At 23.5% G+C, this 12,298-nt stretch overlaps 1 protein-coding gene across 1 annotated transcript in view; it reads left to right on the forward strand.

Moving 5' to 3' along the window:
- LOC129612200 (zinc finger protein 287-like) overlaps positions 1-12,298 on the forward strand; it is a gene marked incomplete at its 3' end in the record, with an annotated part of 53,291 nt that overhangs the window by 21,723 nt on the left and 19,270 nt on the right. The gene's annotated exons all lie outside the window — the stretch shown is intronic.

The following is a 12,298-nucleotide window of genomic DNA, read 5'->3' on the forward strand; positions in this document are numbered from 1 at the left end:
TTATAGTGGTCATTTCTGTCAAACATTAAAAAATTTTACTATGTAAGAAAAAAGAAGAAATAAAATTTAAAAATATTCGGCAGATGGGTGCTTTTTATTGAAACATGTCTTTCTTATAATTTCATAATAAAATTAAAATCTTAAAATGGAAGAGTGAAATAGAGTTTCCATTTATAATATATACGTGTTAATAAAAATTCATAATCATTTTGTAAGGCAGTCTTTAGTAAGTGACAACGAATTTATTGTTGGATTTCAATCACGTGTAAGTCTGAATCACGTATAAGACTGAAAACAGTTCCGAAGTTGAAGTTGGAAATGGTTTGTCAATGAACCGATGTTTTGTATTCAGAACCTAAATATAAATTTAAATCTTAAAGATTTATCATAAAAAAATTTCATACCATCCACCGGAATTAATATGTCGTGAAACTATATAGTTCTTTTAATTAATTCGTATAAGCTCGTGTACTTACAAATACATGTTAGATTTCTGTAAGACAATGTTAACATAGCGACGTCATCATTATAAAAATATCAAATTAAATTTTTGTTTTGAACTATAAGAATTGCCAATTTAGTTAAATCAATGAAATATTGCATATATCAAGGCGCCATTTTTTGCCAGTTTTTTTTTTTTTACAAGTAAATTATATCTCGATCCTACCTTTATTAAAGAAAATATTACATAAATTTTCATAGTCTTAATTTTACACCAAATAAATATACCTAACCCTTAATTACGTAATTAAAATTTGTTTATAAATTTGCCTCATAGATGTCAGTTCTTAAATTCTTCTGATTTTTTGCTTTTGTTTTATATTTCTGTTAGATTTTCTGTTTTCTTTTTATCAAGAGACTAATCAGATATCACAGTGATGATGATGTGAAAAAAAAGAAAAAAAAAAATATTTAGAAGGTATCGCGGCGCTCAATAAAATTTTATTATAAAAATTCCAGAATCCAAAAAAAAAAAAACTATAAAACAAATTAATAAGAGAATAAAAATAAAAATAACAATAAAAAATCTTATATATTTTTAATACACAAACATTCAGACCCAATGTAATCACATTATACTGAAATCATTTTATACACACTTAACACAAACACATATAAAATTAATATAGAATGTATAACAGGTTAAAAATCACCGTTTGCGGTGAATTACCTGTAAAGCAGCATCAGGTGGGTTCATTTGTTTTGTTTTCTTTTTTTTTCCCCTTTGTTTTTTTTTTTTTTTTGTGTATTTCTATCATTTTTATCGTCGTTATAAAAATTGTATATAATTGTAAATTATTTGTTTGTATGTTTATATTTTACGCTCATAGATCTTAATTTATATATGGAGATTTTTTTTATATTTTTGTAGGTGGATTTTTATTTTTTATGGGTAAACGTGATTGATTGAGTTTTTTTTATTTTCATATTTATTGTGTTTTTTGTTGTTTTTGTTTTTCTTTCTTTAGAATACAAAAAGAGTATAAAAAGAGAGAAAGAAATTAATACGTTGCCCATATATTTTTATCAAAATATTATAATAAATTATAAGAAAAGAGAAAGAGAAAGAGAAAGAGATATGAAATTGAATATATGAAAATTTTACAATCGGTTAATCGGTTTGAAAATTGGTTCAATCTCTATGATGTAATGGAATCAAAAATATTCCTTAAATATAATTAAAAAAGAAATAAAATAGAAAGTATATTATAACTGAAATCAATAAATTTATAGTTACACATTCACATATACATTATTGTTATATACATGCGCAATATTATATTATTATGATAACATAATAAACGATCATAATTTTGAAAAACTGATTAATGTTTTTAAAAAGAAATTGACATTATCGGAAAATTTGTGTCTCTTCCAATTTATGGGTGATATTTTGATTTGATGGATTGTGACGTGTATTACAGTAAAACTACGACAATATGAACAATATATAATATATCTAATTACTTAATAATTTCGTGAGATCTAATCGATGATTGAATTCGGGTATTACAAAAACTCAATAGAAAGAGTAGCTTATTAGAAATATAAAATTGTAAAAATTAATACAAAATATTAAATTATAATCAAAAATTTGTTTGATTTATCAAAAGAGAAGACCGACCAATTGACGACAATAATTAATATTTCTCGAAATTTCAGTTTTAAAAACAAATTGAAAGCAATTTGTTTGATCTTGAGTTCATTCAAGATCATTTACCAAAATATAAAGAAAATAACTGTATAACAGCTCGTTCGACACTTAACAGTGAGTACAGTATAACCAGTATAACAGTTCGTTTAACTCTTTTATAAATTTTTCTAATGACTAATAAATTGGTAATTAAAATTTTTAAGAAAAATATAAAAATATTATAAATTCTCTTTTAAATAGAAAAACAACAACATCTTACTATCTTTAATTATTTTCAATTTTTCTCATATTTTTAAAATTGTTATACGAGTACGTTAAATGGTTCGAATTCTCACTATATCAATATTAAAATTATTCTACTGTTATATTTAAACCTTTTTTATTTACATACATGTATACATTCATATATTATTCAGATTGTAAAAGCTGATCTGATCAAAATTTATTGAATTACTCTGAAATTTATTAGATCTTTGATTTTATGTTCGATTTGTAGTCTTTACTATTTGTTATAAAGTATTATTTTGTTATACATAATAAAAAATCTTTTCATATTTAAATTTTTGTTTTTTATATTATTAAATTTTCTATTTAATAATAAAGGGAAAAGAAGAAAGAAATTTATTAATTTTTTTTTTATTTTTTTTTAATAAAAATAAAAATACAATGTAAAAATTTGTACGTTAAAAATATTTTTATATTTTGTGTTTTCATGGTTTTTTGTTTTTAATACACATGAATTTAAATATTCAATAATAAATTGCCAGAGACGATACCGCATACTCGTATTGTGTGTTTATAGCGTAAACTGTAAATAAATTTCGATTTAGATGATGAAAAAAATTTTTGATTTTGAAATTTTTGGAATTGTAGAAGTTTTTTTTTTCTTTATTAAATTCATATTCACATTTTTGTATTTCAATTATCTATTCACAATTTGAATATATCTATTGATAATTAATTGTTGTTTCTATATGATTATTATAGATATATCTATTATTAATATTGAGTAAGTATAACAGTTAACATTATTAAGTGTTATACCCCCCATGAATAATTATACTACATATTAATGCACTAATATACACATACATGTGAATAAAAATATACTCAATACTATAGTATAACATGTTAGCTGTACTGCAACCATTCATAAAAGGGACAATGTGATATGATAATTTTTGGACCATAACTAAAGCAATTTGGTCAAATATAGTACATAAATATTTCGCTTTAATTTTTCTATACTCATTTTCATCATACATACTTACAACAAATATCAGCTTACAAAAAAAAAATACAATTGTTAATATCATTTCATTATACGAACTTTCAAAGTTATCCTAATATGTGTATTACTTTAATAAATCAAGTTATTAAAATACATAACATATATACAAAATATTCAGTAATATTCAAATTTAGTTGGCGTCAATGTATACAACGTGTATGTGATACATAGTTTTGTTATGTATGACATACGCCATCATACATAACAATTTGTTGCCGCAAAGTATGCAATTTTGTAAAATTATTAAAATTTGGCTTATCATTCTCTGTTTTTTTGTTAATAGTTCCGAATCATCTAAAACTTCATCATCTCATTGCCTTTATATTCTTATTGTCAGAAAAATCCATGTTTGCCACTGAAATTTCTGAAATGAAATAAAATATGTTTTTATTTTTTTTTTAAATTTTATCACAGAATGAAATTTTTAATATGATCATTTCACACCTTTTGTTAAAAGTTTTCTAATTACTAAATTTTATAAGATTTAAAAAATTAATAAGAAAAAAAAAACTTGAAATTTAGAACAAAATTTTTTAAGATTACATTCATTTAAGATTCTGAAAATGTTTTCTATTTTTTATAAAAGAATTTTTTGGGGACATTTCGTTGTTTTTTTTTTCGTATTTTCGATATTGTTGTTAATAGAATGATTTATTCTTTATATGAGAAAATTTATTAAGTTAAGAAATGTTTTATTAAGCTATAAAAAAATTCATACTTTTTGTGTATTTTACCATTTTTATAGAATTTCATTTAGAAATTTATTGTATTTTATGACCATAAATTGAGTTAGAATAAATAAAAATTTTGTCATAGACACACAAAACAAATATTCAAGCTAATCTGTACATTCGTGTTATTAGAATATTAAAAAAGATATCTTCAAAGGAATATTTTTATATTATATATAATTATAGCTATATTATACTCGTATATTAAGAAAAAATTCCTATTTTAAAAATATTTAAATCAGAAATAAAATACAGGAGTCCTAATAAAAGCACATTATTTATTTGTAACTAAATGAATGCATACGACATAGTTTTACTAAAAAGACGAAAACTTACCTAAATCTTAGAATTTTCTATTAATAAGAAATTATTTCTAGCAAGTATATGAAAAACAATCGTGATAATCTTATCGAATTTTTTTTTTTTAAATGCCACCTATGATGTTTTTAAAACTTAATAAAATTTATGATTTTGAGAAAAATTTCAATTTTTCTTTTGTAAAATTTTGCCTCGATATTTTGTATAAATAAATAATTATTTTATTATATTTTAATAGTATTTACAAAAAATATAATCGAAATTTAAAATATCGAATAATGTTAACACTAAATTCAAGTTATTGAAAATTTAATCACGTACGGCATTAAGTAACATTAAAGGGTTTTATATAATATCAAACTTTTGCAATCAAACATGTTGCATTTACTAATTTTCGAACTTGTTGCAGAATATACTAATTACAACTATCAGTATATAACCTCCACTTCTTCATATAAATCAAATATTTTTGATATTTATAGCAATATATTCTTAAATATAATAATTTATAAATCATTACAGTATTGCAATATTTGCATGCACATATTTATAATTTTTTTTCGTATGTCTAAATGAGTTCCAAATACACATATAAGTTTTCGACATTTTTAAGATTTTGAAATTATTTTAAAACTATCGGTAAATTTATTATAAATATCTGTTTAGTATAATATTCCCTTTGATTGAATTTCAATCAGGAAAAGATTATTTTTATTTTAAAACTCTACAGGGGGTAATTAACTAGTTATACTAAATTTTTATTAATTTATTATATCCATTCAAGTTAATTATTCAAAATATTGATATTATTTAATAAAAATTTAACGAGGGATTTTATTTTAATATTTTTATTTATATATATACATAAAAATATACACGTTTGTGTGTTTTTAATGTTAAACGCAGAATAAAAATATTGCAGAATATAGACATTAGGTTAATAAGGTTATTTATTATGTAGCTGTAACAGGCCCTCATAATATAATATACAGATTAGTATAAAATGTGTGTGTGTAAATATGTGTTATAAATACCATTATATTGAATTTATATAGAGAAAGTAGATATTGGCTGATCTTCATCATAAAATTTGTCAATATTAATTAATACGTTGAATATGGTTTCCTATTGATTCAATTATTTTTCACTTCATTTGTTAGATTGCGAATTTCTAAATAGAAATTTTTTTAATAATTTGTTTTTTGATTGAGGTAGAACGTTTATTATTTAAAAAAGCAATTATTTACTTAAGAACCGACTGCTAGGGTTCACCAGGTTTTCAATTTAGCTGCTACTAATTTATCAGCGATTTTACACTGTTACCAACATATAAGTTCAATATTAATTCAATCATATGTCAATGCTTAAATACCAGTGGTCAAATTTAAAACTAATTAATTTTTTAAATCAATAATTTCATAATTCGTACGTGTACCACAGAGTTTACCTGATCAACTCAATTTATTTTCATTTTTAGTGAGAAATTAGTTGAACATTACTTATCGGAATTTTCATATAGAATGTAAAATATTTAAATTGAAAGTACAATTATTGACAACCAGATTTTATCAAGAATTAAATTATTTAATTTGCAAATAATATTTAATAATATTTAATAATAATTATTTAATAATGCAAAAATGTGAACATGTAATTTTATTTTCAATAATTATTTTAATGATATTATCTCTGATTTTGTGTATTTAATCAGAAATTACAACATTGTAAATAATTAACATTCATTACATGAAATTATCGTATTTAATCAAAATTATTACAAAATTATAGGTTAGGTGCATTACAGAAGTTTTTTTAATATTAAATTAAGCCTCAGGATTAAAGGAAAATTATTAAAAACGAAAATATTTGATAAATTACTTTGAATATTTTTTGACAAACAAATAAAAAATTCCCATAGGCAAAAACGATAAGAAAACCAATAAAATCGAAAAATTAAAATTTAGTAGTTAAGTAGTGACATCTATATAGTATTCAAGTGAAATACAAGACGTTTACTGTTTACGTCAATATTTTTTTTTAATTATTTCCTTTCTATTTTTTTTTTTTTAATTATTGAAGAGCTGTCAAATTCAATTTTATCAATAAATATTAATTTCGATTTTATTACCGATATAGGTGGCTCCCTTGTAATCCATTTAACTATACTGTTATTATTTTATATACCGTTAATGTCACAATATTTAAGTACATAATAAACTGCCATATAACATTAATTACAGTTCATAAATTAATAGTTGTTTCCTCCCAAAATTTCAAACAAGTATTTTTCTTCTTTTACAATTTATAATTAAAATGCAACGTGAAGATTATGGCTATAAAACAATAATTACTTTATAATATACAAAAACAATCATGGAGTATGTTTAATATTGAATAGGAAAATAGAATAATACAATCTTAGAATAAATAATATGGGTAAGGTATAATTGCTACTAAATAAAAAAAATGTAAAATATTTTTGTTTATATGATGGAAAAAGAAAGAAAAACTAAAAATTCAAAATGTCAAAATAATGTCTTAAATCTTTTTGAACAACTTTTTGTTTTTGTTCTAATTCGGGTCAGAATTGATATTTATACATCTGAATTTAAAAATTGCATAAAAAAATGCGATTCTTTACTATATTGTTAATTATCATCATTATTCATCAATTTAAAAAAAAAAAATCTACTGGATTTCAAATTAGACACTTTGGCTTGAAGATGAAGTGGAAGTTGAAAAACAGTTAAAGGACACCTAATTTTCTGGTAATATTATTTCCCGTGTCTTGCGTTGAGAACGGGGAAAATTGACAACATAGCCTAAAAATATGCAATATACACAATATGCAGAGTGTCGAACTTATGCGAATAAGTTGCTAAATTATTTCAGACATGATTCATTGATGAATTTCCAGCAAAAAATTGTATAGACGGGGTGATAAGGGGGTGCGGATATGTTCTTTTTCGAACTGCAGTCTGTTGAAAAAAAAGTACCAGAATCTTTACCGAATATAGTTTCGGAGCCACGCGGACCATAGAATAACCATCGGAGGCTTGTTTTACAGGCAAATGATTGCTTATCAAACAATAAAATTTTAATGAAAATATTTTGAACAATTTTGGAACATAAAATTTCGAACTGTTATAGGAAGAATAAAAAGAATTTAATTCAAATTTATATTTGCATAAATTTTTTTTTTCGGCTACCCTAAAATTTTAGAAAATTAATATTTCGAAAATAAATAATATTAAAAACAATTATTAAATCCTATGATTATCCATTAAAAATCAAATAGAAAATTTGATACAAAAACAAAACTAGAAAAAAAAACACAATAAACTCAGAAAAGAAAAAATGAAATCAAAGCTGAAACCTGTGCTTTGAAAGCTTCATTATTGTTAAGACCACACAATTTTTACTGTCAATACCATTTTTCTTTTTTTTTTTTTTTAATTCAGATTTATTATTTGTTTTATATATTGTTTGCTTTTTTATTGTTATATATTTTCAAAAATTCAGAAATAATAAAATTAAACAGAAAACAGAAAACAAATTATAATATTGAAGTTCAAAAACCTGAAACCAAACCTTGCGTGTAGGTGCATTTATTATAACAGCCGCAATATTATACATTTTGTATATGTATGTAGAATGAATATAAAAAGAAAATATAGTGTATAACAATATTATGTAGTTAATAATTGAATGTATTCGATACTCGCACAAAATTTTTAAATGCGTTTGATTTGATATTTTTACTGGCTGGTTGCCTGACTGACTGACTGACTGACTGGGTATATATACACTTTTAATCTCTTAACAAGCGAGCGTATTACCTACATATTATTATAGAATTTTATATTTACAATAGTAAAACATATTATTGTGTTGTGTAGGTAGGTATATGTATTGTCTTTTAAATGATTATTACAGTCATATACGATATATTGTGAGGAATTAGTATAAAAGATCTATTTGTAAAACACTACACCATATTCACGGTAAGGTAAAACTTAAAGCAAGAAAAAAAAATATAGAATTGTATTTTTTTTTTTATTGTCATTTATTGGTGTTACTTGCCTGTTATACTTATTTTTTTCTAAATTTTTTATGTTATGCAAGTATTTCTTTTACTTGTTGTTTAAAAAAAATATATTCGAAAAAAAATAGTTAGACGATCGACGGTCTTATGACTCATTTCAAGTCTATGTAAAAAATAATTACAAGTTTGAAATCGACAAGTTTATGGTGCAATTTTGTTTGTTTTTTTTTTTTAACGTTATTTTGAATTGTTAATTTTTCTTATTTCCAGGTGGATATAAACAAAAAGCATATTATTAATAAAAAACACAGTAATAAAGGTATAGAAAAAAAATTCAAGCAAAATTTTAATTGATCTTAAGAAGTTTAATGAAAAATCCGAATACGAAAAATTCTATTGGAATTTTGTTTTTCTTTTTTTCGATTGTGAATTGAAAAAATTTTGAAATATTCTTAATATTGCTGTATTTATATAGAATTTAGTCTAAATAGTTGAATTTTAAAATGAGAAAAAAAATATAGAAAATTCTTTGATGTGCGATGAGTCAGAGTTTTTTACAAAAAAAAAAAAATAAAGTTGATGTTAAACTATTTTGCAATTCCATTTGAAATAGAATAAAATGTTTTATGAATTCGCATTTATTTTACTATAAAAACATTGCAAGACATGCGCATTAAACATTCATTTTTAAAAATGATTCCTTAAGATAATACCTTCTTTTAATACACCAATAAATCTCGTCTTATACCCTCCTTTGGTAGGGTATAATCTAAGTTTCGGGAAAATTTCTTCGAGTAAATTGAGCTTTTCTTTACTAAAATGCACTTATAGTCACAAAATTTTTCTTATCTGGATACGGTTGCATTGGATATCTGGAAGCAAAATTATCCACTCTATTGAGTGGTAATAGGATTTAGGAGGTCAGCAAAGACGGAGAACGAATGATTTCAGGATTTCAGACGTATGTTTCTAAAGGTATTGTGTGAGATCCGTCAGTGTTGAAACTATCTGAAAATGCAGGCAATGCCACGTATTGTAAAGAAATATTATACAGTGACTATACTATATTCTGAATAAAGGAATTTAAGAATAAACTTTCCTGTTCGCATTTCGTTCTTCTAGAGTACTCTACCGCTATTAGTTCGTTTACTGGCTAATTTGGGTATAAAATAATAATTTTTTTCATTTTTGGTTAAACAAGTAGCTAGGTAAAGGGTGGGTTACTACACCAATGAATCGAATGATTTTGAAAATACTCTCATCAAAATATTTTCTGAGGCGGCAATTTAAGGTATTGTTTATTGAAAATACGTCTTGCCGGTATATCATGGCCGTATAAAGATTCTCTTGATTTAAAATTTAGTATTCAACGACTCAATTCTTGAGTCGTAATCAATTCGCTTCAACTCCACCAGATTGAACCTCTTTGAGGCATGTTTTTTTGGTGCAAACTTAAAAAACTGTATGTGATCTCCTCATCCACTCTCTATAACTTACCAAAATGTGATGGTCTAAAGTCCCAGAATGTTATATTTCCAAAAAAATGCGTATAAGACTGTTAGTAAACAGTTAGTGTTACTGAAATTTTCTCTATTACCTAGACACCTGGCAGATCCCATTTCAATTAGTCAAGTATTTAAATAACATACACACACTGCAAGAATACTTGTAAGCAAAGAATATTTTTTTAAATTATTAATTTCTTACACAGCACATACAATTAAATTATTCAATTTACATTCATAATATAGTATGTGATCCAAGGCCAAAAAATTAATTTTAATTTACTCGAAAATATTAAAATTTAATGAGGTCTAATAAAAAAGAAACCAAAACACACAAGACAACTATAAAATTAAAAATTCATAATTGAAATGAAAAAAAAAAAAAAATTCATCATCTCTTTTATTAAAAGATCTTTGTAAATTTATTTATTTATTTATCCATTTTGATTTTAATGAATTCATAATTTGACAATCTTAGATCTTATTCATATTTTTTATGATATTTTTCTATAGGTTATTGCGTTGTATTCATAAGATATGTGTATGTTTGTATAAGTGTATGTTAGATAAATGTGTTTATTTTTGAATAATAAATTAATTTAACTTTTGTAATAAAATAAATTTTATATACTTACTATACATATAGATGAATAAATTATGATGAGTGCTGCCGCTTTAAGTGATTACGTAAATGTGCATCAGGTTAAAATATAGAGGAATAAAAAAAAATATAGAAAAAATTAAAATTAATTTGACAGGTTCTTTAGTTTGATATGATTTTTTTTTGTTTTTGATTTTAATTAAATCAATAAGATGAGATAAAACATAATAAAGGAATACCTAGGGAAAAAAATGTAACTTCGAATTTATGCACACATATACAGCATAAGTGTTAGTTTGATGGTAGTACAGGTAGGAAAAGCATACAAAATTTTATAGTGATTTTAAGGAGAATTTGAATTAGTAGACAATTTTTGAAGCTTTAATTAGTTGTTAAGGAATTATTTAAGAAAAATCATTTAACATTATAGAATTTGGATATGAACATTATTTCGCATTCAAATCGCCTGTCTATATTTAGAATTTTCTAAAATAAATTCAATATTTTCAATTTTATGTCCATAGTGCGAAAAAATCTTGTCCGACTCCAATCCTGAACAGTACTGCATATTCAAAATTTTCATAATTATTTTAAAAGAATGATTACAAAATTTGATTAGTCTAACTATTCAGGTCCATTCACATAATATAGAAGAATAATTCTGACACATTTTAGGCTTAGTTTGATGTTTAACTTAAACCAAAATTTAAAAAAGAAGATTAGTTAAGTCTATAAAGGCGCAATTTTTAAAAGTGCCCTTCATTATTGTAAAATGTAAAATTGTTTTTTATTTATTCCCAATACGCAGCATTCTGTTTACCGGCTCTTGCATACCATATAATTAGTTCTATGACAGCATACTACAAAAATATTCGGTGAACGAAATCTCATATTAGTGTTTACGATAATTTTGCTCAGAATATCGGCCGATATGAGCTGTGATTTTAAAATATGAAAAATAAATGTAACATCCGCGATTTCTAGTCTTTTAGCCGAAATGGTCATGTCGATGAGTTTTAATCTACATTCATAATGGAGCAAGATTAGGTCCAAGTTCCCAAGAAAGCGACATAATACGAATCTCAAAACATTTTTTTGAATAGTCACAATTCTGTTCCTGTGAACGTCGTAAATTAGGGACCAAACCTGCGATACGTATTCAAGATGTGGGCGAACAAAACAAGATTAAAGAGATTTGGTAACAGTATTATTAAAATGTTATGCACATAAAATAGAAAAAAAAATTTAATAATATTTTCAAATCTCAATTACTTCTCTAATTTTAATATAACAATAAAAGTAAGGTAATAAAAATAAATTATAAAATTTTAGAATGACATGCAACGTTAGTCCTTAAGCTAAATTTGATATTCTATTGATTCAATTTTATTGAAAAGAAAAATCAAATCAAATTCAAATTAAGAAAAATTAAAGTATACAGAATTGAAATTATGCAAAGTAGGTTTTAAATTTATAAGAAGAATAGAAAAAAAAAATCAAATCATTACAAAAGTTGTACTTGTTGAACTTGCACTAAATGTAAAACATTTACAAATATTTGGTTTTTTTTTTCTTTTCAAATTAAATGACTGTTTGCACACACTTTATTTAAATATACTTAAAAATATAGATGTGAAAAATGTACGAAGAAT

The sequence above is a fragment of the Condylostylus longicornis genome, unplaced genomic scaffold, assembly GCF_029603195.1.
Source record: "Condylostylus longicornis isolate FDR11 unplaced genomic scaffold, ASM2960319v2 ptg000063l, whole genome shotgun sequence".
NCBI lineage: Eukaryota > Metazoa > Arthropoda > Insecta > Diptera > Dolichopodidae > Condylostylus > Condylostylus longicornis.